A 24580-nucleotide genomic window follows, 5' to 3' on the forward strand; every position below is an offset into this window, starting at 1 on the left:
GCACTGAGAAATCAACTGACACTGTTGGAAAGAATACATGTTTGGATGTCAGGTGAGAACAGGATTGGGCTCAGCCTTGACGCCCTCCACTTTTAAATAGCCAACACCAACTGCCTAGGTTCAATGTGAAGATTTGTAGGTCCTCATCCTGGTTTTCCAATCTTTTCTTGGTCGCGTTCTACCCATCTCTAATCATACATCCTAGCCTGCGCATTCCATTCCGCTAACACTGAATTAATGCTCATCTCCCTCTCCTTCACTCAAAGATCTTTCAGCCATTGTGTCATCCCCTCTGAAATTGTCCAGAAACTACTTTGCCTAGCTACCACTCACACTGCCTTCAAAAGCCTACTACAAATCTTACTCTGAGCATGCCTTTAGATTTCTCTTTTCCATCCAAAACAAAAGCAAAATTAGTTTGTTCCTGCTCTGTGTTAATCTCTCCTCCTCAAAGTGTTTGGGACATTAGTTAACATGTGTAAAATAAATGTAGTTTGGTGTTTTGGAATATGCCAGCTGAGTACGTTTCTGCAGGGCAAAAAAAACTTATGGGGAAGTCTTTGTTTTGAAACCTTTCCAATCCCGTCCATCGTTCTAAAGGTCCATCATTCTTGGTTTCAGACTCAATCGACATGAGTCATTGTTCTTAGGCCTCAATGCCAATTGGGTAGTACAGAGGGTCTTCAAAACGGAATATTCAAATACAGTTACATGTATCCATGATAATCACACCTAAAGTTGAATTGAATATGGGGTAATCAGACGCAACTCTGATTCACTGTGTTTTCATATCATAATTGTGTAAAAGAATATTACGTAAATTATAGCGAATGATGATGCAAGATATATGTAAGGAGTCTTACAACACCAGGTTATAGTCCAACAGTTTTATTTGAAATCAGAAGCTTTCGGCGGCTTCCTCCTTCATCAGGTGAGGAAGGAGGAAGCCTCCGAAAGCTTGTGATTTCAAATAAAACTGTTGGACTATAACCTGGTGTTGTAAGACTCCTTACATTTGTCCACCCCAGTCCATCACCGGCATCTCCACATCATGGATGCAAGATATGATAGAGGTATCACAACAATAGCAGAAGCATAAGAATGTTCAGTTTTAAAAGGGGAAAAAATAGACTTGGAGCGCAAGGATAAAATCTGATTAAAATTATTTATATTTTGAATGAATTAATGAATAAACAAGCTTGCATTTATATACTGCCTTTCACATCCTCACAGCCAAAAAAAATTGGAGATCAAGTCATCGTAGATCACTCCTGCACACGTCCAAGTAGTCTAGTTGCAGAGCAGTATTAGTAGATGCCTAGGAGGTGGTTGCTTGCCACATTAATCTTCAAATATGCCTCAGTAGTGAGTGTAGGTATCATGGAAGAAAAATTGGACTGGAAGAATTGAGAGTGAGTTAATTAAACACATTTAAAATCAGAACCTTGTTATCTACCCCAAATATCTGCTGATGCAAATTAATTTCCTCATACAATTGTGCTCAAACAGCTCCTTCCAGCTAGTTTCACACTGTTGTCAGCAGTTCTCAAATAAAAATAATTGACATCCTTTTAAAAGTATTGATGGGAACACTTCCTCTTTAAATACACATCTCTCTCAGTTTGATTATAATACTACTTTACCTCCATTTAAAAATTGAGAGAGGGTTAAATGTGCACAGTAAACAGAACATTGTTTTGATAACATAGTTTTACATCTATCCTTCTTAGATTTATTTTAAAAAGGGATTATTCCTAATTAGGCCACAATTCGAGTGTAAAGATATGCAGTTGCACTAGGTTTTCTATGGTATTGTGAAGTACTATAAACTGTACATCACATATTCCCAGTTGCACATTAACCACAGGAACTTAGTAGTCAGCATACTGATGAAGTTGGAAACTTGCTTGTTTCTATTTATAGCAACATTTGGTCTAAAAACGACACCCAAGAGTTTATTTTTTAAAAAAGCTTCAAAAGAAAAATCGAGGTATTGCAGGATATAAACACATTCTTGATCAAATCACATAGATCGAGGCAGATTGGTAGAGGCCTACATTTTTAAATTGTCATGGGTTTCTTTGACTTTCCTATTACTAGAAGCTGTAGCTTATCTGTTCCTGTCACAGTTTTTATGTTGTTGTACCCTCAGTACACAATTGTCCCTTGATGCAGTAAACTTTGTTGGGGGTGCATTTTAAAAAAATGGTTTTCTGTCTGGCTTTCAAATATGGCGCAAATTGTAGTCCCACAGAATTTTGTGGAGATGGGTCTTCCACTCGTTGAGACAAGATAATTCGGCATGATTTACCCTTACCACAAGTTCTCTTCTGCACAACACCATGCTGAGCCTTGAGGCAACTAAACCACCCATTGCTGGTGGCGAAATTTTCCACGCCTAGTTGATCGGCAAAAGCCTTGCTCTTTCTCAATAAATGTATCAGTCAATTGTGATGGAGATTTCCATTAAACCATGTGACTAATGCCTGTTCAACATCTTCATGTTTTGCATTTTTTTTTCTTTTCTTTATCTGGGACGCGCATGTTCCTGCTTCTTACTTCCTACTTGGCCTTTATGCGTTCAGCAGATTTCCATCAGCTGCATAGGGTGTTGTGTTTCATGGAGAAGGTTTAGCAAATTTCTTTTCTGGACTTTCCACTCTCAATTGCTTTATCCTCAAATGTTCTACACAGTCAGGTTTACACTTAATTCCAGTCTTGATATCCATTTGAAGTAAAATGTGAGGGCACTTACAACACGGCTAATTTATAGGCCTAAAAAGCAAGTGCCATACTCACGTCACACAAAGATAAAGGCCTGTTGACATACATAGTAATAAAAGGTCTTTAATGCTGTTAGGGACGTAAAATTTTGTCAATGTCGACATGCACGTTGGGGCAGAAATCGCTCCCGAAATGATGGAGAGCTCAACAGCGCTCGCCGCTGTTAGTGGCGAAATGGAGGAACAAGTTCTGGCATTCGCAGTGAAACTTGGAAATTCGGAACTTGTACCTAGTGGTTCGTCGGCGATGTGACAGCTTCGAATTAAAAGGCCATCACTGCTGCAATCAGAGAAATCACTGAAAAAGTGCAAACTTGCTTATCTGCCCAGCTGGAAAATAACTAATTACGCTACCAAACAGGTAGGCTTAAAAATACAGGTCTAAACTAAGTTATATCAACAAGTAAGTCTTAATGACTGCCAAACAACTAAAAATTAACTTTAAAACGTGGAGTCTCATCACTCCTTATTTTAATAGTTTTTGGTCATTAAAATTTTTTTTTAAATCAAATTTTAAAAAATTTTTCCCTTCTCTCTCTTTTTTCACTGTCTATAACTGCTTCTACATTGATTTAAAATGTTGCACCTTTCACTTCCTGGTTTAACATATAAAACCTGCAGAGACAGCGAACGCAGCTGTCAAAAATGCTGCGGTCTGATTGGTCAAGGGGAAAGATTGATCCTCTCGCTTCTCCCAGGGTCCTAGCGTTGCCTGAACTAACACTGGACTCTTCTCCGCTTCCAATTAGAGGAAGTGCCTGAAGAAAAGACCACAGTAAGTTTGTGGGTTAGTATAAATCTATGGAGCGGCAAGGAGTGTTGGTTCGCTGCACCGAGTGATTTCTACCTCTCAAAATTTGTTGTTTGTGTGCAGAAAAGGGACTAGGACTTCATTTTTTTTTGTTGATATAATGACAAACGAGTTTGAGATAAGTGGGTAGGACAGTATATGGATTTTGCAAACTGTTAGGCATAATACCAAAAAAACCAAATTACCAAATTTCATTTGAGTATTTTCATTCCAACCTGAGGTATTACATTTTTCCACCATAAATGGCATTTCAATTTATTCAAATTGACTGTACGCCAAGAAGAGTCTATTCCATTGGCAATTTAGATGCTATTACATCAGTTATTGAAACAAGTTTTATTGTTTGGGTTCATATTTTCTGCTGCTGCTACCAAAACAGAAACAGTGCACCCCGTCCAACTCCCAGTCTTTCACTGAGACACTCTTCTCCAACTTTCACAGTTCATACTGGTACTCTTTCTCTCTCCAATTCAACCTGGCATTCTTTTCTACCACCAAACTAGTTAAGCTATTTCTCTTCCACTCTCCCTATTCAAGCTGGTGCTCCTCCTTCTCGATCACCTTTCGCAAAGAGCCCACACTGGCACTTTTTGCTCCACATGCCCAACTCATATTGGCATTCTCCTTCCCCACTCAATGCTGACACTCTCCTTCCTCCCCCATCCCAAAGTGCCACTCCTAGCTTCTCTCCTCTTACCCCCTTCAAGCGCTTCCAGTATCTGCCCCTTCCATTACCACCCATTTATCTCCCCTTCATTGGCAATCATTGCCCCCTACCCATCCCTTGCATTTCAATCCATTTTTACTGCCATCCACTCCCCTCAATGCTAATCATTCTCCCCCTCCTTCTTTTTCTATTTGCATCTTTCCAGGCATTTTACCCCCCTCCTTGTCAACCATTTCCCCCAGCCAACCCCTGTCCACTCCTACCTCAATCCAGTGGTTTATTCACCAGAGCTCATCCAGCTTTCCTTTAACTTTTTAAAACACTAAACAATGAATATTAGAATGATAATTTTTCAATTTATCCTTGCAATTCAGACAAGCTTCGTTCCTCCTTTCTGTGCACTCCCAGCGCTCATGGCAGAGATTGCCTTTTGTGTATACTCTAGGCAGAAAATCCAGTCAACAGTTTCCTGCTCAATGTACACATGCAGCAATTCTGGCTATTAGCACAGGAGGCACGCTGAAAGGAAGAGCGGAGCCTGTCCACCGTATGACTCAGAAGGAGCAGGACCAGGGATCTGGGGGCAGAAAAGGTTCCAGTGGCACTGATCTGTACCAGCAAATGCTGACCAGGACCCAAGATGCTGACTGTCAGTGGTAAATGCCATTACCTATTTCTGGAGGTACCTCATGGGGACATAATAAAGCAGGCCTCTCTGCAATGAGGCCTGCAGAGCCGAATCAAGGAGGACCAAAAAAAATAAAATCAGCCTGGCAACTTTATGCAGTCCCATATTCATTCATTAAACCATCAGACTCATTCATATTTGATATTGGTGTTTTTTGCTTGCCCTTCACCATTGTGTTTACTGAGAATTGTGCATCTCAGCTGCTATTTACATGAATTTGGGTAAATGCAAGGATTTTCAGAAGACTCTGGATTGGCAGGATATGTGTGCTCTAAGGATCTGTACTGAACCTCTTTTGCATTTATACAAATTATAGACACAATATGGAAGTTTGCTAATGATTCCAAATTAGGGAGCATGGCAAACTGTGAGGAAGAATGCTGAAAACTTCAATACAGATAGCTTAGCAGCAAGGTTACATAGATGGTGGATGCAGTTCAATGCAGAGATGCAAAGTGGTACATTATGAAAAAAAAGTGAAAGGAAGTATACTTTAAATGATAACATTCTTAACCGTAGGGGTGGGACCGAAATCCAGGTCTAGGATCACTAGGTGAACAAAAGGGGAACATGGAAAAACTTTTTTATGAAAAGCATTATTATAAAATGGAATATTTTCTACAAGTGGTTATTGAAGCAAAGACTAGAACATAATTTAAAAGGAATTAGATAGGTATTTGAAAAATAATACACAAGGGATACAGGAAAAGAACAGGAAAATGGATGACAGCTCAGTTGAAGAGCTAGCGTCAACACAGACACAATGGGCTGAACGGCTTTGTTTATTGCTATAAGTTTTCCAATTCTCCGATGAATAAAACACACATTCATTTGAATTAGTGTCAAGTAAATAATAATTAAACAGTTACATCCCAGTTGTTACCAGTTCATGTGGTCTAACCACACCACATCCTCAAGCACTGACAACAACCTAGAAGTGCACATTCATGTTCATTTGGTTGGAATTATGTTTATTATATAGAAGGGTTTTGTCTCTAGCTGTATTGCAGATAGATCAATTTGAAGATTAAACCCTTCAATAACCACAGCTTTAAAAAAAATGTCAGTTATTTATATTAAATGAAACTAGTGCATCCTGCATGCACATTTTAATCAAGAAAGCAGAACATGGCTTTGAAAGATGTTCTTTCTGCAGAATATGTACTGTCAACAATTCAACAAAGTATATTCTAAGTGATAAAATATGGTGGATTGTACCACATAATTATATTTAGTAATAGAAACCAATTCAATTTCTTCCCAAGCTATTACTTATTTCATAACTGCAATTAATTAGAAGGCATTTATTTGGGAAATGATTGAGATTTAAAACTTTAATAGTTTACTGGGTCTTCATTTGTCTACCAACTAAGGTGTGCTGTTATTTCAGACTGTCAACATGTAAGCAAACATAATTTCTTGATACACTTCACAAACTTATACTTCCTTAGAATTAATATTGATAGTTATACCATTTCACCTCTTGCTGTAAAATTGATCAGCACCTGCTTGTGCGGTGCTGTATGATCCCTCTCCATTTCCACCATAAGCCAGAACTCCCTGCCTTATCAAGAATGGGAGTCGGCGCATCTGCGTTAAAAAAAATGAGTAGCGATAATTTATGCAGTAAAACACAAGAACCCAGCAGTTTGAATGAGCACAGCTCGGACTCCGCTTCATGTTGACATTGAAGCCCTCCACCTCAAATGCAAATGCTGGGACACAATACAATCCCATGCTATAGCAATTTGCTATCTAAAGAGATTTTCTCCTTGCTCTAACAGTATTGAAATGACGAATCTGCGTCAGTGATTCCCCATCCAGATGAGAGAGAGTGTCTTTCCCTATTCACTCCATCAAAATTTTTTAAAAGGTCTATTAAATGTCCTCTTGGCCTTCTCTGCTCCAGTAGAACTAATTCCAGTATCTCAAATCTCTCCTCATATCTATATTTTCTCATCTCTATCATCATCCTGTGGGAGATCCACTGATGATAAATAAAGATGTTCTGTTTAGTGTTCCATAAGTAGTGATTTATTATTCAGATAACTTACATTACTTCATAGATTAAGAGAGACAGGTGTCAAAATTCTACAAACAAGTAAAATTAATATTTTTAAAAAATGGTTCCTAGGTGGTGACACTACTTCTGAATCTAACAATGTTGTTATATTTTTGAACTTATGTCCAATACCTTCCTTGTATTCAGTGCCAAAGACTACTCCTGCAAGCACACCCTTGCTTCCCATGAACAAACATAGGCCTTTACACACCTCAGCATCTGGGTGATTGTAATTAGCCCAGGGGTCGAACAGAAGCCTTTTGTCACTGCCTACGACTTACTAGCTAGATCACATGCCTACTCGTGATCTGCTCGACTTTGAGAAGTAGTGCAACAAAGTCTATTAGACCATAGCTTAGGCTATAAAATATGGAACAAATTTATTAAGAGGGAAGAAAGTAGTAGCGAAGACAAACAATAGATTGATTGTATATAACCTAAAGTTCTATACACTAGCCTAATTATTGTATAGAAAATAAGCATTAAACCCCAGGGTTAAACTGACATGAAAAAAGTTCCCTGATAATGACTTTACAAGTAATTCATTGCAATCTTTCCATGAATCGTCTATCTGCTTCAGATGATTGCTGAACTGGGGAAAGTCAGCCCAAGATAGACTTTTTAAACTCTTCTGAAGTTCAACCAGTGAACAAAAACACCAAAACTCTGCTGCCTGTATCCTAACCAGAACCAAGTCCTGCTCATCCATCACCCCTATGCTCACTGACCAACATTGGGCCCTGCTCTCCCAACACCACCAATTTAAAATTCTCAAGCTTGTGTTCAAATGTCTTCATGACCCTCTACCAACAGTGCCTACAATAATCTTAGGAGTGTCGCTCTGTGTCTCGAGTTCCTCCACCATGCTCTCTTCTAGATAAGCTATGCCCTACAAACATCAGAAGCCACAACATTCTGTTTTTCAGGTATCAGAGCAGGAAAACAGAGTGCTACTAACCTGGGTGAGCCACAAGTCCTTCTGTCCTACCAGATAGAGAAACCATGTGATAGGTCAGCACACACCTATGTGCATGTGCATTGAAAACTGAGTGCAAGAACCTGGAATGGGTGTCTGCACCCAGCTCCATGCAGAATTTAAATCCGGAATGCAGACAGAGTGGATTGCAGGGTGATAAAGCTGTGTAACGCACTGGTAGTTGTCATTTATGGTCTATGATGAAGTATAAACATTTAACTCTGAATTATTGTTTCAAATCAGGCAAGTAAAAAAAGATAGTGGTTCAAACCAGAGTTACAATATTACCTGAGCAATTTGATTGCTCAGTTTTCTGCTGCTAACTTTTCCTCATTAGTATTTACTGACTGAAACAAGCTGCTTGAGTCATTCATGATTAGTCAACCAAATGCTTCAGTTGCTGAAATAAGGACATAGTTGCTAAGTTACCAATCATCAATTTTGCCTGACAAACATGTGACACTGAGGGTAGGGCTAGATTTTCTGTCCACTGACGATGACTCAAGCCTGTGATGCCTATGAAGCCATGCTTTCAGGCATGATGTGATAGATGTGCACTGCACCCCCAAGGACCATCACATTACTACAGCCAGCTTCCTTTCCCTGCCCTCTACCCACCATGAAGTCAAGTCTTTGAGAGAAAGGCTTGTCTTATCACAATTCAATTGATTAATAAAAGACATTTTTGCTGTGAGGGAATGTCGTTGGTTGCTGTTGCGCAGCTCTCTCGCTGTCAATAGCACTCCCAATATAAATGATTTGACCCCTTGAGTTCCAATAATATTGAACGCCCAGACTTTCAATATTTGAGATCATTCAGATTAGGCACTTTCTGTTCTTCCCTCCTAAATACATAGAGCTGCTTCCACGTGCTTGCATATAAGCCACACCACATCAGTCCCCAAGATCTGCAATTTATATGGTGCTACACATTTGATTTAAAAAGTGAATTTTGTATGAAGTTCAGGTGATAATTAGAAAAAGACTTGGGGAGGTTGATGGGCCTAAACTTGGACCACTCAAGGGTTAGTAGAGTATTGGTAGCATTTTCAGCAGTGATAAGTAAGCAGGCACATCTGTGGTCATACTTCCTGCTCATATTTCCAGCCAAGATAAACAGAGGAGAGTAGTGTACAGAAGCTACTAATCAACTAGTTCCACACTCATGTTAATTTCAGGATCCACAAGGGCCTAAAGATACATTGGTAGTTCTTTTCATACGTGCACAAATATGTACAAAAATCTTTTAATTTTAAAAATAAGTATAGCAATTCATTCACATATTTCAGTGCACATAGGAAAAGCTCTACCCTTTCTCAATAGCAATATGAGCAGGAAGCATGATCACAGATGCCAGCTCATCATCACTGCTGGAATTACTACCACCTGAGTGGTCTGACTGGAGCTTTATATATTACTTGCATTAGTTGTCAAAACCTGCTTTAACAAGTATTTTGCTGCTAACTCCTATAAATACGCTCGATAATGGGCCCCACTTTAGACTGTTAGGAAATCTGAATAAATTGGTCAGCGTACAGCAAAAAGTTGTCACCCCACCACGTTACAAAAAAAAAAGGCAGCGGTACAACCTATATTCCTCCCTTTAACACAGCAGCAGACCTAGCAGAGGACTGCAAATAAATCTTTAAAGTATTATTTCAGTAAGTACTGGGTTGAATTTGTTAGAAAAAGTCAAGAATTTGCATTCAAATTCAATAGTCTTTTTTGCAGTTTTCAGCATTTCACGTGTACAGTAACCCAGTTCAGTTTTAAAATATTTCATAGAAATCAATGCTTGAATCTGGTGTTTCTCCCAAGGGTTTCCTGTTGCAGCGTCTCTATGCTCAATCAAATTGATTGTGTTGATGTATCCTTTAAATTATAGTATTTTTACATGAACCAACTCACAACCCAAATTCTATGAGCCGTAGGAACATTACACTAGTACAAACCCATTTAAGCAACTTCCAGATTAAATTAGGTTTAGAATGGCTCACTAGAGAATGTACGAAATAATAGGGAATGTCTGTACAGGGCTATGAAAGCTAGGTCTAAAAATCCAACAGGAATGCGGATCCATTAAAACAAAGTGTAGCATTTAGACTGATTAGAATTGGTGGAAATTGATCAATGGAGTGAACACCAAAATACACTTGAAAAGTAGAGTACAGAGCTGTAAAAGGGCCATTTACACTGTAGGCTTACCACGTTGCAATAAAATGTTAATTTCTGAATTGCTGACATGCCATGCTATCTGCAACATCTGCCTAAAATTGGTTACTGCAGTCCTGACATATTGTTCATCAACATCTAGCAACTGCTAATGTTTTCAGCTGTGCACAGCACTGCTGCTAATCGAGTCAATTATTTGACCTTTACTATAATTGTATGTGCAATTCAATTCTCATTTACTGTAAAGTCAATATCAGGGCCTCCCTTGCATACATCTCTCTATTGAACTGAATTTTAGGAGGGGTGGAGCTAAAAACTTTTTTTTTAAAAAACGACATGGAGACACCAAAAGCTGATCGAGTGATCATTCCGTTCTGTCCACAAACGTGATCTGCACCTCACCATGGCTAGCTGCTAACTCTCCCTGCTTTCCTATTCCGACCTCGATCTTTGGCCTCCTACATGGTTCCAGCTAAGCTCAATGCAAGCGTCAGGAACATAATTTCCTCTTTCCCCTGGGCACTCTGCAATCCTTTGGTCTGAACAGACTTAGCTAAATCTCTTTTGTATTAGACCCACCACATATGTCAGACTGTTTGCTAGGAGTTACAACGCAGGCTTTTTAATGAGCACTAACAATATTTATGACATTGCACTTCATGTATTAGGAAGCTGTAACAAATCCTTCTACTATTCACCATGCTCAAATAAACACTTGCTTTTTCAGGCTATTCTGTTTGAATCATGAATGTACTTTATCTCAAAGCTCAGTGCATTCCTTCCACAATTTTCAATTAAAATTAATGAGGAACTATTGATCTCAAACGAATAGTACAATTCTTGCAAATAAACCTCTACAAAGGGCAATTACATTAACTTTTTTGTATTATCAATATTAACAATCACAGCTACATAAATCTGCACACAAGTGGTAAAGTTCACCAAAATAATAATGAACTTTAAGTAAAATTTAGGTTGGACTATAATCATATGTTATTGTATTTTACACCACAGATGGGCATTGGAGCTGTAAATGTATTTCATACCAACATACAAGAGATAATAAAACCAAATTTCTTTACAAGCTATATTTATATGAATTAAAAATCTTACATATGGCATGCACCTCTTGTCCACAAACCTTTCTCCCAAAGTCATGCTTTTATAATGCCAATATGTTACATTGAAAAAAATCTGTGTAAACATTTATAACGCAACCCTACCAAAACATTGTTTCATTATTACATTTTGTCGTCACACTAAGGTGAATTTTGGTCATGTAAGGGGCCTAACACCTGTTTCAAGCAAATGTAAGGAATCTTACAACACCAGGTTATAGTCCAACAATTTTATTTTAAAATCACAAGCTTTCGGAGATTATCCCCTTCGTCAGGTGAATGAGTGAAAGGTTCTCAAATCGCATATCTTATATTAGGCTGGGACAGCATCACACCAATCAAAAGGTGTCGTTGTTGTTCAAACAGGCCAGTCACGGAGAACAGCCCGTCCCAGTACACTGGATATACATTGTGTCAATTACACAGACAGAAAGAAAGAGACCCAAATGGCAGAGAGAGAGAGAGAGAGAGAGAGAGAGAGCGGGAGAGAGAGAATGAATATTAAAAAACAACTTTTTTTTCCCCCCTTTTTGCTGGTGGGGTTACGTGTAGTGTGACATGAACCCAAGATCCCGGTTGAGGCCATCCTCATGGGTGCGGAGCTTGGCTATCAACATCTGCTCGACGATTTTGCATTGTCATGTGTCTTGAAGGCTGCCTTGGAGAACGCTGACCTGAAGATCGGTGGCTGAATGTCCTTGACTGCTAAAGTGTTCCCCGACTGGGAGGGAACCCTCCTGTCTGGCGATTGTTGCGCGGTGTCCGTTCATCCGTTGTCGCAGTGTCTGATGGTCTCGCCAATGTACCATGCTCCGGAGCATCCTTTCCTGCAACGTATGAGGTAGACAACGTTGGCCGAGTCACAGGAGTATGAACCATGCACCTGGTGGGTGGTGTCCTCTCTTGTGATGGTGGTATCCGCGTCGATGATCTGGCATGTCTTGCAGAGGTTGTCGTGGCAGGGTTGTATGGTGTCGTGGACGCTGTTCTCCTGAAAGCTGGGTAATTTGCTGCGAACTATGGTCTGTTTGAGGTTGGGTGGCTGTTTGAAGGAGAGTAGTGGAGGCGTGGGGATGGCCTTAGCGAGGTGTTAGTCATCATCGATGACATGTTGAAGGCTGCGGAGAACATGGTGTAGTTTCTCCACTCCGGGGAAGTACTGGACGACAAAGGGTACTCTGTTGGTTGCGTCCCGTGTTTGTCTTCTGAGGAGGTCTATGCGATTCTTCGCTGTGGCCCGTCCGAACTGTCGATCGACAAGTCGAGCGTCATATCCCGTTCTTATGAGGGCGTCCATCGCGTTCCTCCTCGTCTGAGCAGATCCTGTGTATTCGTAACCAACAGAGTACCCTTCGTCGTCCAGTACTTCCCCGGAGCGGAGAAACTACGCCATGTTCTCCGCAGCCTTCAACACGTCATCGATGACGACGAACACCTTGCTAAGGCCATCCCCACGCCTCCACTACTCGCCTTCAAACAGCCACCCAACTTCAAACAGACCATCGTTCACAGCAAATTACCCAGCTTTCAGGAGAATAGCGTCCACGACACCACGCAACCCTGCCACGGCAACCTCTGCAAGACATGCCAGATCATCGACACAGACACCACCATCACACGAGAGGACACCACCCACCAGGTACATTGTTCATACTCCTGTGACTCGGCCAACGTTGTCTACCTCATACGTTGCAGGAAAGGATGCCCCGGAGCATGGTACATTGGCGAGACCATCAGACACTGCGACAACGGATGAACGGACACCGCTCAACAATCGCCAGACAGGAGGGTTCCCTCCCAGTCGGGGAACACTTTAGCAGTCAAGGACATTCAGCCACCGATCTTCGGGTCAGCGTTCTCCAAAGCGGCCTTCGAGACACACGACAATGCAAAATCGTCGAGCAGAGGTTGATAGCCAAGTTCCGCACCCACGAGGACGGCCTCAACCGGGATCTTGGGTTCATGTCACACTACACGTAACCCCACCAGCAAAAAGGGAAAAAAAAAGTTATGTGTTTTAATATTCTCTCTCTCTCTCTCTCTCTCTCTGCCATTTGGGTCTCTTTCTTTCTGTGTGTAATTGACACAATGTATATCCAGTGTACTGGGACGGGCTGTTCTCCGTGACTGGCCTGTTTGAACAACAACGACACCTTTTGATTGGGGTGATGCTGTCCCAGCCTAATATAAGATATGCGATTTGAGAACCTTTCACTCATTCACCTGACGAAGGGGATAATCTCCGAAAGCTTGTGATTTTAAAATAAATTTGTTGGACTATAACCTGGTGTTGTAAGATTCCTTACATTTGTCCACCCCAGTCCATCACCGGCATCTCCACATCACTGTTTCAAGCAGGCATCATGGGCACATGGGCAGCTGACTAAGACAATATGGTGACTTCCGTATCACTGATGCTGACCCGGCATTGGACATTGCTCCCTGAATTTGGCCCTCCTCGTGCTCACTTTACACCCATAAATCGTGTGCCATGAAGTCCAATTTCTACCCCAGTTTATTTCACCAAATCAATGAAAATGCATTTTGAAAAAAAATTTGGCTGTCATTTTTGTCTTTATAACTCAAATTTCCAATATCCAAAAAAAAAGTTTTGAACAAAATAAATCAAAAAAGAGAAGTTCAACAATAATGATCAACTTGTCTTTTGCGTCTTTTAATACCTTCATTAAAAATTATTTCGTTCAAAGCTTCAGCCTGTCTCAAAACCTTGGATTTTACTGGCTATTTTTACCTCAACCACTGCACAGAGCTTTCAACCACATCTGTGCATTCTGACCATGTGCAGTTTGCAGAACTTTCTAGCATGTAATCTGTACACCAGCATGACCTGAATGGTAGAACAGGCCCCTCATTCTGTGAGGATGAGCTTTTATTTGATTTTTTCCAAAACAAAAATCAAATAAATTAGAGATTGGAACATAGGACTAGAGTAGGCCATTCAGTCCCTTGAGCCATCCAATTAGATCATCACTGATCATAACTCCATTTATCTGCCTTGATTCCATCGCCCTTAATACCCTTACCTAACAAAAATCTATCAATCTCAATTTTGAAATTTTCAATTGACCTAGTCTCAGCAGCTTCTTGGGGAAAGAATGTTCCAGATTTCCACTACCATTTGTGTGATGTGCTTCCTGACATCACCCCAGAAACAACCTAATTTTAAGATTATGCCCCCTTGTTCTGGAATCCTCGTGAGGAAATAGTTTCTCTATCTACTCATTTAATCATCTTAAACACCTCAATTAGATCACTCCTTATTCTTTTATACTCAAGGGAATACACGCCTAGTCTTTGCAACCTGGCCTCATAATTTAAAGCTTTTAGCCACAGTATCATTCTGGTGAATCTGCACTGCTCCCCCTCCAAGGCCAATATATGTTTCTTGAGGTGCGGTGCCCAGAACTGAACGCAGTACTCCAGATGCAATCTAACCAGTGCTTTATACAACCATAGCATAACTTCCACCCCTTTGAGATAAAGGCTAACATTCAATTAGCCTTTTAAATTATTTTTTGTACACGTCCACGAGCTTTTAGTGATTTCTGTACATGGACCCCTAAATCTCTCTGCTCCCCCACAGTTCTTAGCTTATAACCATTTAGAAAATACTCTGATCCACCATTTAGGTCCAAAGTGGATGACCTCACACTGAACTCCATCTGGCACAGTTTTGCCCACTCATTTAATCTACCAATGGCTCTTTGCAACTTTCTGCTCCCATCTACACTACTTACAGTGGCACCTAACTTAAGTGTCATCAGCAAACTTGGATATAAGGCTCTCTATTCCTTTATCCAAGTCATCGATAGATATAGTGAAAAGCTGGGGCCCCAGCACAGATCCCTGGGGGACACCACCAGTCATATCCTGCCAATTGGAGTACATACCCTTTATCCCTACCCTGTCTCCTATCTCCTAGCCAATTCCCTATCCATGTCAATCGGTTGCCTCTCATTTTTGCTAACAATCTCTTGTGTGGAACTTTACTGAATGCCTTCTGGAAGTCCATATAAATAACATCCATAGACACTCCCTTATCTACCACATTAGTTACTTCCTCAAAAAATCTAACTAGGTTCATTAGACATGACATACCCTTTACAAATCCATGCTGGCTCGCTGATCAGTTCATATTTATCCAAGTGCTCAGTCACTCTGTCCCTACTGACAGATTCTAGTAACTTCCCTACAACAGATGTTACACTAATAGGTCTATAATTTCCTGGTTTCTCTCTCCTACCCTTCTTAAAATAATGGAGTGACCTTTGGGTTGAAAAATTGCCAAGGGACAATTCCTGAATCAAGAGTGTTTTGGAAGATCATGACTAAAGTATCTGCAATTTCCTCACCTACTTCTTTTAATGTGCTGGGGTGGAAACCATCAGGTCCAGGAGATTTGACAATCTTCAATCTCATTATTTTTTAAAAAACTTATATTAAATCTAGTAATTTCCTCTCCTTGATTTATTTTCCTCATATCTCTGGTACTTTATCCTCTGCCTCTACTGTGAAGACCGATACAAAGTAATTATTTAGCAAGTCTGTAATTTCCTTATTTTCAATTACAGCATCACCTGCACCTGTCTTTAAGGGGCCCACATGACCCTTAGCTACCCTCTTAATATACTTGTAAAAACTGTGTGTTATCCTTGATATCCCGCGCAAGTCTCTCTTTATATCTCTCCTAGTCCGTGGGATCTCCACTATTCTTTGCATTTGTCCAAGCCCTTTCTTTTAGTTTTGAATTTACAAGCTTTCATTTAAAAGGCAAGTGATGATGTAAATACTGTTTTCTATTATGAGGCACAACACCTGTGAATAGCATCATCTGCGATTGTGGTTTCTTACTTTTCTTTTCTGTCAAAAATATTGTTTATTAAGAATTGATTTCTGTTTTAATCCATCACTTCTTTATTTCTGTAGAAAATTGATATAAAAATCTTTCTTCTGACCTATTTGAGGCTTAAGGAACTTTTTCTAATATCAAACTACATAAACTTTTGAGCATTGAGGTAATTTGTTTGTTGATGCAAAGTTATGATTAAAGAGGATAAGTTATCAAAATTGTTAAGTGAAGTTAAGAATAAATTTTCTATTTCTGTGCTCCTGGCACATGTTGGGAGCGTATATCAGCAAATACACTTCCCTCGCCCATACATTTTCCTCCCAGAAATTTATCTTTAAATGCTTTAAAGCAGGAGTGTAAAGAGATTAACCAGCAAACAATGAGGAAAGCTATGGAGGAGTAGGAGGGAATATCTGGAACAGAAAAGGAATTGCAGACGGGCCAGGAAAATGAAGCTGGCAGACGGGAATGAAATGTAAAAGTGTTAGGACCAAAAGGGGCTGCGGGTGTTTTAGGTCCCACTCCTCCCACAGGGCTGCTAAACCATGCTCTTCCCCACCCCCCTCCCCCCCCAAATACCATCAGTGTCTGGCCTGCCAAATCTCCAAAACCACCTCCACAATGTCAGTTCCTGCTCCCGAGATTCACCCTACCCCATTTCCAAATCCGGGACCGGGACCGGGACCGGGACCGGGACCGGGACCGGGACCGGGACCGGGACCGGGGCCGCCGCCGCCGCCACCACCACCACCATTTAGTGTTCTCAAACCCCTATACCACATTCTCAGATCTCAGGGCTATCCTGAAATCACCTTCTCCAATATTCCAAGATGCCCCCTACTAGTGAGCTCCGATTCCAGAATCTGCCCGACTGTTCGCAAAACTTCCTTCTCCAGTGGTTCCAGAAACCCCTCCCCGTGCAGGGATCCTCTCAAAGTACTTCTAGAGCCTGGTATCCCATAACAGTATTGCCAGACCTCAGGCCTTGTTCCCAGGTGCAAGAGCCACCCCAATGCTGTGTCCCTGAATACTACTTTGCCCAACACCTCTGTCCTTATAGAATTTCTAACTATTGCGAGCAGTGCTGCAGATCGGCTGGTATGACAAATAGGCAATAGCCATAAGTGTGATAGCTCATCCCTCATCAACTCGTTAAGAGTCAATCATGTTGTATGGAACTAGAGTCACATGTAGGCCAGTCCAGGCACGTCTGACAGACATTAGTGAAGCAGTTGGGTTTTTAACAGCAGCTTTGATGCAGCAGCTTGAAATGGTCATTTTTCTGGTGCCAACCCACATTTCACCAAATTTATTGAATTCAGTTTCTTTATCCTGTATTACAGACTCCAGTAGTTTGCCAAATACTAAAAACTAACAGGCCTGTAATGTCCCACCTTATCCATGACTCCTTTTTTTTTTGAAGAGGAGAGTCACAGCTGCCATTCTCCAGGCCTCTGGCACTATTTTCTTATCCAATGAATTTTAGAAAAATATAGTCATATCCTCTGTTATTTCTCCTCTTGCTTTCCTCGGGATCTTCAGATGTAAACCATCATGTCCCAGTGAATTGTCCACCTTAAGACTGAGTAACTACTTTAGTACCATCTCTCTTTGAATAATAAACTACACTAACTGTTCTACAGCCACCTCTTGTGGTTCTATAATCTCAATTATCCACCTGCTCTGTGAAGGAGGAGGCCATATGACCCATCAAGCCCATGCCAGCTCTTTGTAAGAGCAATCCAGTTAGTCCTATTCCCCCACTCTTTCCCAGTAGCCCTGCAAACTTTTTCCCTTTGTGTATTTATCCAATTCCCTTTTGAAAGCCACAATTGAATCTGCTTCCACCGCTTTTTCAGGCAGCGCATTCCAGATCATAACTGCTCCCTGCGTAAAAACATTTTTCGTCATGTCACCTTTGGCAAAAGAACCAATCACCTTAAATATGTGTCCTTTGGTTCTCGACTCTTCCGCCAATGGGGACAGTTTCTCTTTTTTTTTAATCTAAACTCTTCATGATTTTGAACACTTATCAAATCTCCTCTTAATCTTGTGCTCTAAGGAGAGCAACCCCAGCTTTTTTAGTCTATCCACATAACTGAAGTCCATCATAACTGGAACCATTCTAGTAAATCTTTTCTGAACCCTCTCTAAAGCCTTCACATCCTTCCTAAAGTGCAGAACCCACAATACACCAGTTGTGACCAAACCAATGTTTTACAAAGGTTCACCATAACTGCCTTGCTTTTGTACTCTGCCTCTATTTATAAAGCTCAGGACCCCGTATGCTTTTTTAACCGCTTTCTCAACCTCTGCAGTCCTGCCACATCCAGTCGTGAATGGTGGTGGACAATTAAACAACGAACGGGAGGAGGAGGCTCCATGAACATCCCTATTCTAAATGATGGCAGAGTCCAGCAATAGAGTGCAAAAGACAAGGCTGAAGCATTTGCAACCATCTTCAGTCAGAAGTGCCGAGTGGATGATCCATCTCGGCCCCTTCCCGATATCCCCAACATCACAAAGCCAGTCTTCAGTCAATTTGATTCACTCCAAGAAACGACTGAGTGCACTGGATAAAACAAAGGCTTATGGGCCCCAACAACATCCTGGCTGCAGTGGTGAAGACTTGTGCTCCAGAACTAGCCGCGCCTCTAGCCAAGCTGTTCCAGTACAGCTACAACACTGGCATCTACCCGACAATGTAGAAAATTGTCCAGATATGTCCTGTCCACAAAAAGCAGGACAAATCCAATCCGGCCAATTACCGCCCCATCAGTCTACTCTCAATCATCAGCAAAGTGAATGGAAGGTGTTGTCAACAGTGCTATCAAACGGCACTTATTCAGCAACAACCTGCTCACTGATGCGGAGTTTGGGTTCCGCCAGGACCACTCTGCTCCAGACTTCATTACAGCATTGGTCCAAACATGGACAAAAGAGCTGAAATCCAGAGGCGATGTGGGAATGACCGCCCTTGACATCATGGCAGCATTTGACCGAGTGTGGCACTAAGGAGCCCTAGTAAAATTGAAGTCAATGGGAATCAGGGGGAAAACTCTCCAGTGGCTGGAGTCATGCCTAGCACAAAGGAAGATGGTAGTGGTTGTTGGAGGCCAATCGTCTCACCCCAGAATATTGCTGCAGGAGTTCCTCAGGGCAGTGTCCTAGGCCCAACCATCTTCAGCTGCTTCATCAATGACCTTCCCTCCATCATAAGGTCAGAAATGGGGATGTTCGCTGATGATTGCACAGTGTTCAGTTCCATTCGCAACCCCTCAAATAATGAAGCAGTCTGAGCCCGCATGCAGCAAGACCTGGACGACATCCAGGCTTGGGCTCATAAGTGGCAAGTAACATTCACGCCAGACAAGTGCCAGGCAATGACCATCTCCAAAAAGAGAGAGTCTAGCCACCTCCCCTTGACATTCAATGGCATTACCATCGGCGAATCCCCCACCATCAACATCCTGGGGGTCACCATTGACCAGAAACTTAACTGGACCAGCCATATAAATACTGTGGCTACGAGAGCAGGTCAGAGGCTGGGTATTCTGTGGCGAGTGACTCATCTCCTGACTCCCCAAAGCCTTTCCACCATCTACAAGGCACAAGTCAGGTGTGTGATGGAATACTCTCCACTTGCCTGGATGAGTGCAGCTCCAACAACACTCAAGAAGCTCGACACCATCCAGGACAAAGCAGCCCGCTTGATTGGCACCCCATCCACCACCCTAAACATTCACTCCCTTCACCACCGGCGCACAGTGGCTGCAGTGTGTACCATCCACAGGATGCACTGCAGCAACTCGCCAATGCTTCTGACAGCACCTCCCAAACCCACGACCTCTACCACCTAGAAGGACAAGAGCAGCAGGTACATGGGAACACCACCTGTACGTTCCCCTCCGACTTGGAAATATATCACCGTTCCTTCATCGTTGCTGGGTCAAAATCCTGGAACTCCCTTCCTAACAGCACTGTGGGAGAACCTTCACCACGCGGACTGCAGCGGTTCAAGGCAGCGGCTCACCACCACCTTCTCAAGGGCAATTAGGGATGGGCAATAAATGCTGGCCTCGCCAGCGATGCCCACACCCATGAACAAATAATAAAAAAACCCAGCATTGTGGGACCTTCACCACATGGACTGCAAAGGTTCAAGAAGGCAGCTCACCACCACCTTCTCAAGGGTAATTAGAGATTAGGAAAACCTGTACTGCAACCTTCAAAGATTTATGCACATATACCTCCAGGTCACTCTGTTCCTGCACCCCCTTTAGAATTCTACCATTTAGTTTATATTGCCTTTCCTCATTCTTCCTGCCAAAATGTAGCACTTTACACTTCTCTGCATTAAATTTCATCTGCCATGTGTCTGCCCATTCCACCAGCCTATCTATGTCCTCTTGATGTCTATTACTATCCTCCTCACTGTTCATTACACTTCCAAGTTTTGGGTCATCTGCAAATTTTGAAATTGTGCCCTGTACATCCAAGTCATTAATATATATCAAATAAGCAGTGTTTCTAGTGCCGACCCCTGGGGAACACCACAGTATACATTCCTCCAGTCTGAAAAACAACCGTTCACCACTACTCTCTGTTTCCTGTCACTTAGCCAATTTCGTATCCATGCTGCCACTGCCCCTTTTATTCCATGGGCTTCAATTTTACTGACAAGTCTATTATGTGGCACATTATCAAACACCTTTGGAAGTCCATATACACATCAACTACATTGCCCTCATCAACCTTCTCATTTACCTCATCAAAAATCTCAAGTTAGTTAAACATGATTTGCCTTTAACAAATCCATGCTGGCTTTCCTTTATTAATCCACACTTGTCCAAGTGACTATTAATTTTGTCCCAGATTATCATTTCTAAAAGCTTCTCCACTACCGAAGTTAAACTGACTGGCCTGTAGTTGCTGGGTTTATCCTTACACCCTTTTTTGAACAAGGATGTAACATTTGCAATTCTCCAGTCCCCTGGCATCACCCCCATATCTAAGGAGGAATGGAAGATTATGGCCAGTACCTCTGCAATTTCTACCCTTACTTCCCTCAGCAACCTAGGATGCATCCCATTTGGACCAGGTGACTTACCTACTTTAAGTACAGCCTTACTAGTACCTCCTCTATCAATTTTTAGCCCATCCAGTATCTCAACTACCTCCGCTTTTACTGTGATTTTGGAAACATCTTCTTCCATGGTAAAGACAGATGCAAAGTACTCATTTAGTACCTCAGCCACGCCCTCTGATTCCATACGGAGATCTCCTTTTTGGTCCCTAATTGGCCCTACCCCTCCTCTTGCTACCCGTTTACTATTTATATTCTTATAGAAGACTTTTAGATCCCCTTTTAAGTTAGCCACCAGTCTATTCTCATACTCTTTCTTTGCCCCTTAGTTCCCTTTTCACTTCTCCTCTGTACTTTCTATATTCAGCCTGGTTCTCACTTGCATTATCAACTTGACAACTTTAACATAGAAAAACATCGTAAGATGTTCCACAAAGCTGTAATCAGACAGAAATGGACACCACACCATAGATGGAAAAATTAGGTCGGGTGACCAAAACCTTGGTCAAAGAGCTGGGTTTTATGGAGGTTCTTAAGGTGGTGGTGGTGGTGGTGGGGGGGGGGGGGGGGGGGGGAGGGAAGGGAGGGTGGTGAAAAAAGAGGCAGGTGGAGAGGCAGAAGGTCTTAGGGGAGGGAATTTCAGAGCAAGCGGCCAAGATGGCTGAAGGTATAGCTGCCAATAGTGGGGCTACAGGAAAGAAAAAAAAAGGGGAAGAGGGTAGCAATATTACTGAGACAATATCATTGCACCAGAGCATAAGGATTTAAATAGAGAAGTGTTCAAGCAGAATCCTTCTGGATCGAGCTGAGGAATAACAATATTATTGGAAATATAAACAGTAGAAAGGAATTGGAGGATGAAACTTGACAAATTAGAGGAGGCGTGTATTAACAATGGAATTATAACTGTAGGAGATTTTAATTATCCAGAGGTAAACTAGGATAGAGAAACTACCTGGTGAGAAAGCCACCTCTGACCAAACTTTTGGTCACCCCTCCTAAAATTTCCCTCTTTGGATCAGCATACATTTTTTTAAAAATTTACAACTCTGTCAAGTGCCTTGGGATGTTCTTCTACATTAAAAGACACTAAATAAATGAAAGTTGTTGATCCCTTTCATCCTCCAGCTTCATTGTGTCTTACCCTGGCACACGGTTCAGGCAACATCATTCAAGACTCACATTTACAGTTACAGAAGCAACTGTCTACTCCTCTCATTATCAATTCTCTACAACAATGGTGTTAGTGCTTTAACAGTAGAATGCAGGTTTGATCCCTATCCTGCTAAACTGCCAGTCTCAGCTTTTTCACTGTTGACCATGGGCTTGCAGTTTTTGCTCTTACCAGCAAGTACATCCTCCAGTGGTGGCACATATGACACCCGTATAAGGAACACGTGAATAAAGTATCTGTAGGATGTTGACTAACTTAAGTGGCTGATGTATAGATTGCACTTGGAGATGGGATGGCATCAGAAGGTTTGGACCTCTCCCTGCAAGCATATTCCACTAATCCTCATGTGGAACCTCTTCAGCCACATGGACACCAATACGAATAACTTTTCCATCTTCAAACACCTGTAGAGATCATGTACACTGCCTAAATCCAATGTCTACTGAGCATATTGGCATACCATGTCTCCTTGACCCAAGGGTCTTACCAAGGTTGGCCCTAACCCTGCCAATGAGTAGTGTTACTCAAATGAAATGAACTATGCAAAGCCTTACATGTACTGTTCAATTTTGTAGTGTAGTATGCATTCTGTCATACATCAGAACTTGAGAAACCATGCAATACTTGTTTTGTTCAATAAAATGTGCTGTAATGCATCCAATTGGATGTGTCTGACTGGAACCTGAAAACAATTTCACCAGAAACCACTTAGAACTGCATTTAGAGGAAAAATATATTTAGAAGTTTTGTGCTTTGACCATGGAAAGAATTTCTGAACTATATCACATAGTGTCAGCATATTAAATCCAGATTAACATAATAGAATTTCACACAAAGTCAGTTGCCATTTACTCCCAGGAAGATCAGCTAAACATGTAATCCCCAAGCAAACATTTGTTTTTGTGACTCAGCATACTGAAAATTGTCATGTTCAATATATGTTAAGCATTTATCGCACAAAAATTGTTTAAACCATCACATAGGGTTTTGCCTACATTGAACGGTCACTGAATTCAAAAGTCATCAAACAGATAAAGTGCAAGTATAATAAAACCTTACATTTAGCTGGACGAGTAACGATAGACAAGGTAATTTAAATGCAATCAAAGGAATCTTGATCCGCAGCTTGGCAAAACTGGTGTTATGAGGATTAATTACACTTTTAAATATAATACAACTTTTTATTGATGTTTGAAAGCACCTCGACAGAACTCTCTGTGGGAGTACAAATAAGCGAAATGATTGGTATCTCATGCAATTCCCAACTCCACTCAAATTGTAGAAGATTTGAACCCAAGTCACATAGACAACTGGAACGGATCCTAATGAAAAACCTACAAGATTTATTTAGCTGGAAGTGTATACTGCGTTAATGTTTTTCCATTACTGTATAAAGACAAATAGTCGCATTTACTGTACTTAAGGCTGAAACCAAGCTAAAATACAGTACAAGACTATACATATTCATTTCACATTTCAAATTTCCAGCTTTTTGTCCTTAGTTATTCCACAAACGTCAGTTTTTCATTGTACTCTATAAGCAACAACACAAAGTATTACACTGTACATCCAATCTATGAATTTCCTTCGGCGTGGGTACAACTAAACCACAAGACTTTCTAGGTACTAGTTCCTAGGTGTTTTACAGCAAACTAATAATTTTTCATATTTCACAAATCTGGCTGGGAAACAAAAGAATTACAAAATTCGGAAAACAAAACTTACCATGAAAAATGACGAAAGCCGCCTCTAATTCGCGTAGCTGCTCCTCACTCAAGTTGATGGAAATTAAAAACACCAGCCGCTTAAGTGCTGCACAAACTAAAGCTAAAGCGGTAAATTACAAAGTACTGTATCGAGAATAGCAGTATCGCTTTCTCTTATACTGCAATTATTTGGTCCTCACGGAGCTCTCCACACAGCAACAAGATTGCTAATGTGCTTGCAGCTCCGCTACTTGACTCTCTCTCCTCCCACACACACCGTACGAGACCGAACCCGCTACAAAACAGCTGGGCTCAGCCGCAGCGCGCATGCGCAGCCCTGCGAGCCGCACGAAAACAAAAAAAAAAGCCCGGCCCGAGGGGGAGGGTGACGCGGCCGCGGGGGGGGGGGGGGAAGATTTACACACGCACATGCGCAGTGACGCCTCCAGCCTCATCGTTATTCAACC

General features: G+C 41.5%; 1 protein-coding gene across 2 annotated transcripts in view; it reads right to left on the bottom strand.

Annotated features, from left to right (window-relative positions):
* pag1 (phosphoprotein membrane anchor with glycosphingolipid microdomains 1) overlaps nucleotides 1-24370 on the bottom strand; it is a 161677-nt gene extending 137307 nt beyond the window's left edge. For both annotated transcript variants that reach the window (XM_067980702.1, XM_067980703.1), the window contains exon 1: nucleotides 24133-24370. The gene's annotated coding sequence lies outside the window, so the exon portion shown is untranslated. The remainder of the gene's footprint in view (nucleotides 1-24132) is intronic.
* Between the last annotated feature and the right edge of the window lie 210 nt (nucleotides 24371-24580).

Source organism: Heptranchias perlo, chromosome 3, assembly GCF_035084215.1.
Source record: "Heptranchias perlo isolate sHepPer1 chromosome 3, sHepPer1.hap1, whole genome shotgun sequence".
Taxonomy (NCBI): domain Eukaryota; kingdom Metazoa; phylum Chordata; class Chondrichthyes; order Hexanchiformes; family Hexanchidae; genus Heptranchias; species Heptranchias perlo.